This window comes from Egretta garzetta, unplaced genomic scaffold (genome assembly GCF_000687185.1).
Source record: "Egretta garzetta isolate BGI_Z169 unplaced genomic scaffold, ASM68718v1 scaffold279, whole genome shotgun sequence".
In the NCBI taxonomy this organism is placed as follows: Eukaryota; Metazoa; Chordata; class Aves; order Pelecaniformes; family Ardeidae; genus Egretta; species Egretta garzetta.
In genome coordinates, this window is record NW_009260844.1 from 702,885 (window position 1) to 707,533 (window position 4,649).

Below are 4,649 nucleotides of genomic sequence, written 5' to 3' on the forward strand. Positions count from 1 at the left end.
ATCCCTCAGTCGCGCCTCATCAGACTTGAGCTGCAGACCCTTCACCAGCTTCGTTGGTCTCCTCTGGATGTGCTCCAGCACCTCAATGTCCTTGTTGGAGTGAGGGGCCCAGAACTGAACACAGTATTCGGGATGCAGCTTCACCAATGCCAAGTACAGGGGCACGATCACTTCACTACCACTGGCCACACTATTCTCAATACAAGCCAGGATGCTGTTGGCCTTCTTGGCCACCTGGGCACACTGCTGGCTCATACTCAGTAGTTTGCTGTTGACCCAACACCCTCAGGCCTTTTTTCGCCATGCAGCTTTCAAGCCACTCATCCCCAGGCCTGTAGCGTTGCATGGGGTTGTTGTGACCCAAGTGCAGGACCCAGCACTTGGCCTTGTTGAACCTCATACAGTTGCACCCAGCCCATCGATCCAGCCTGTCCAGGTCCCTCTGCAGAGCCCTCCTCTCCTCAAGCAGATCCGACACTCACGCCCAATTTGGCATCATCTGCAAACTTACTGAGGCTGCACTCAATCCTCTCATCCAGATCACTGGTAAAGATATTAAACAAGATCAGCCCCAGAACTGAGCCCTGGGGGACACTGCTTGTGACCAGTCACCAACTGGATTTAACTCCGTTGACCACAACTGTTTGGGCTCGGCCATCCAGCCAGTTTTTTACCCAGCAAAGAGTACAGTTTTCTAAAGGTAGTTTTATGCTGACTATACAAGTTATTTTTAACCATGCGTGGGACTGGACATAGAAGTGGATGTTGGTATTCTGGTAACAGCTGAATAATTAATATCAAGACCTTCAGTCAAGCAAAGGACTGAAGATACTGCCTTCTACAACAAAGGAATGGTAATGAAGGTCAGTGTTATTTATAAATAACTCCTGTGAGCTGGTTTGCCCTTATCTGCTCACACTTACCAAGAAAACTGATGAAAAGGAATGTCAAGAACAAAGCCTAAGCCACAACATTAAGAGCAAAAATGAAAAAAGGGCACAAATATACAACAAACTTCCTAATGTTTGTTCAAAGGCAAAGACACTCCATATGGGACATGTGAATGCTCTCTGTACTGGGTTTGCATGGCAAGGGTTTGGTAGTGGAGGGGCTACAGGGGTGGCTTCTGTGAGAAGCTACTAGAAGTTTTCCCTGTGTCTGCTGCTGGCCAAGGCCAAACCAATCAGCGGCAGTGGTAGCACCTCTGTGATAACGTATTTAAGAAGGAAAAAAAAACCTGCTGCAGCTCAGTAGCCGGAGAGAGAAGTGAGAGGATGTGAGAGAAAACAGCCCTGCAGACACCAAGGTCAGTGAAGAAGGAGGGGGAAGGAGGTGCTCCAGGTGCCGGAGCGGAGATTCCCCTGCAGCCCTTGGTGAAGACTATGGTGAGGCAGGCTGTCCCCCTGCAGCCCAGGGAGGACCCCATGCCGGAGCGGGTAGATGCCTGAAGGAAGGAGGCTGTGACCCCATGGGAAGCCTGTGCCAGATCAGGTTCCTGGCAAGACTTTGTGGACCCGTGGAGGGAGAGAAGCCCATGCCGAGGGAGGTTTGCTGGCAGAACTTGTGACCCCACAGGGGACCCACGCTGGAGCAGTCTGCTACTGAGTGACTGCACCCCGTGGAAATTAGGGATCCATGCTGGAGCAGTTTGTGAAGAACTGTAGCCCGTGGGAAGGACTCACGGAGAAGTTTGTGGAGGACTGTCTCCGGTGAGAGGGACCCCACGCTAGAGCAGGGGAAGAGTCCTCCCCTGAGGAGGAAGGAGAAGCAGAGATGTGTGATGAACTGACCCCAACCCCCATTCCTGTCCCCCTGCGCCGCTGGGGGGAAGTAGGTAGAGAAAACTGGGAGTGAAGTTGAACCTGTCCCTATCTCGACCCACGAGCCTTTGATCTACTTTTCTCTCCCCTGTCCGATTATAGAGGGGAGTGATAGAGTGGCTTTGGTGGGCCCCTGGTGTCCAGCCAGGGTCAACCCATCTCACAGGGTTGATCAGGTTTCTTATTTAAATATTTGTCATTCCCATAGGTGCTATTTGCAGCACATTTCTGTGCTGATATTCTTACCAGCTTGGGTAGTGAACGTACCACTTCATTACAAGCACCGATTTTAGCTTGCAGACCACTTTTTTTCTTTTTTTTCCCCATAAATATGGGAAAGAATGGCATACTGAATCCTGACACGTTGATTTTAACTGTTAAAAAACACGAGTAAGAACTATCAATTAATTTCTCCAAGGCACAAAGCTTACTTGTTGAAGGTGTAATCGGGATGCCTGTGCAGCGAAAATATTAGACTATTGATTCTCAATTCAACTACAGGCCTCTTGTTACAGAATTATAGCATTCCTTGTGATTCAGAGCAGCATCTCCTTGGGAAACACTTAATTACAAGTAAATGATGCTCCAAACAAGCTTGGTAGGCACTTCCAAGTTGTGAAATATTTATAGCTGTTGAAAGACAGAACAGATTATGGAAGGATTTGGGCACGCAGTATAACAAAGCCACTTCCCTTATATCTGCAGAGAAATGACATATTTTCTGTGCTTCAAACACACAGAACAATTTAGGAAGGAGAAGGGGAAGAAAGGTTTTTTTTTTGACAGGGATGAAAACGGTGACCTCTGTAATACCCTAAAGGACGTTTAGCGGAAATAAACTAGGAAAAGCACAGACACGCTTGCAGGGGAAACTAAATAGTTCCTAGTAGCCAGCTTGTAACCTTTTTTTTCCTACTCATTATTGGGGTCCTATCTGCCCAATACCATTAATTATACATTAACAGAATTTAGTCTAGAATTTTCTTAGAATCACACTGTACCTCAGGACTCTGGGGCAACCTGATCTAGTTAGCGGTGTCCCTGCTCACTGCAGGGGGGTTGGGCTAGATGACCTCTAGGGGTCCCTTCCAACCCAAAACATCCTATGATTCTATGATTCACTGACGTACCAACAGGTTCATAGGAAAACATGTCAGTTCATACGTCCAACAAAGGTTATTGGTGAGATAGAGCAGAGGAAATAATTCAGTAGAATGTAGCAAATATTACTATTTTACACACCAGAGTTTTAAAACCCAGAGTACACAACAGTCACACGGTAGCTCGCGAGGTAGTATTCAGCTTCAGTAGCGACTATCACTTCCTATTAAAGTGAGGAAAACAGCAAACGCAAGGTCAAGCAAGAGTCAGACACGGTACAAGTGAAAAGTAATAGCAGGAGAATGTGTCACTAAGGACCAAACAGAACAAGCAAGATGAAGAGACCTCTCCTTAGTTAAAAAAAAAAAAAAAAAAAAAAAAAAAAAAAGTAGGATGACAAGTAGGATGACTGACTTGTCTTAACAGATCATTGTTTGGAATGCTGGGACACAAAATTCACTTCAGACCTGAAAAAACATGCACAAAAACTGTTACACTTCTTTTTCCCCCTGTGGTAAATTAAATAAAAACCACACATACAAAACCCTTAAGGGGTTATTTAAGACGCATGCATTGCGAGACAACCCTGAATTCAGAGACAGACTACTGAAAATATTCCACATAAACCTGTTTTTAAACACTAAAAATCAGTCTAAAATGGTTCACACTGTGGCTACGGAACAGAAATGCCATTATTGGTATGCTAAAGCCATATTATAAAGAGCCTAAAACTTATAAACCCTAATGACCATCGCCATACTACTCACAGGAGAGTATGATCCACAGGTCACTGAATACAAAACTAAGGAGCAATGTCCGTAAGCCAAAGCATAAAGACAGGTCTGTATTAGACCCTTGAGGACGGCATGGGGAAGCATGTTTAGAGTAAGAAACACCCAAGTATGGCATCTAAATACATACAGCATGAACTGAATTCGGGGTGCTGCTAGCAAAGCGAGCTGTTACGAAAGCTGAGGGTATGAAAAAGTAACGGACGACAGGTGGATCCAGGAGAGAAAGCGATAATCATCAGGTGCACTATTATTGTACTCAGAATGTGTTCAGAGACGATTAAACACACATGGGGGTGAATGGTAGTGCGGACTGAAGACACTGGCCAGCTAAACCCTACCGTGTATCACTGGATAAGTAACGGTGAGCTTCATCCTCATTATCTACCATGCTGCCATGGGAAAGGAATAGCAAATCCCGACTCGGCTTGAAGCTCTGAGGCAGGATAAAACTTCAGATCTGGTTCCTGGGGAGGAGGGCATCAGAAGGCGACTGCAGAGCAGTCAGCAATAACCGGTGAGCGAGTGGCTATGCCCTGAACTGCCTGGAGGACCCCAAGGCCCCAGCATGGCAACAGCAGCCAGAAGACAGCATGGAAGAATAGTGAGATGGTTTCAACTTGCTACAAATGAAAAAGGTTTAAGTTTGGAACGGCACTAATGAAAATAACATTCATGCATATGTAGAAAGAAGCTTTAATTATTAAACCGATGATCCGAGAGCAGAAGTAGCTTACCAAGCATTAAAGGCCTCTTAGAAAGCATTATGCTCCCTTGCCCTCCCAGCACCCCAGTGCTACCGCTTTTGTCCCATTTGAAATCCTTGCCAGACACAAGCAGAAACAAGCACTCTCAGGCAAGTTTCTTAAAAGTTAGTGGAGACAGCCACAGGGAGAACAGTTCAGAAAGCCTCTGGCCATCGCTTCACCCTAACAGC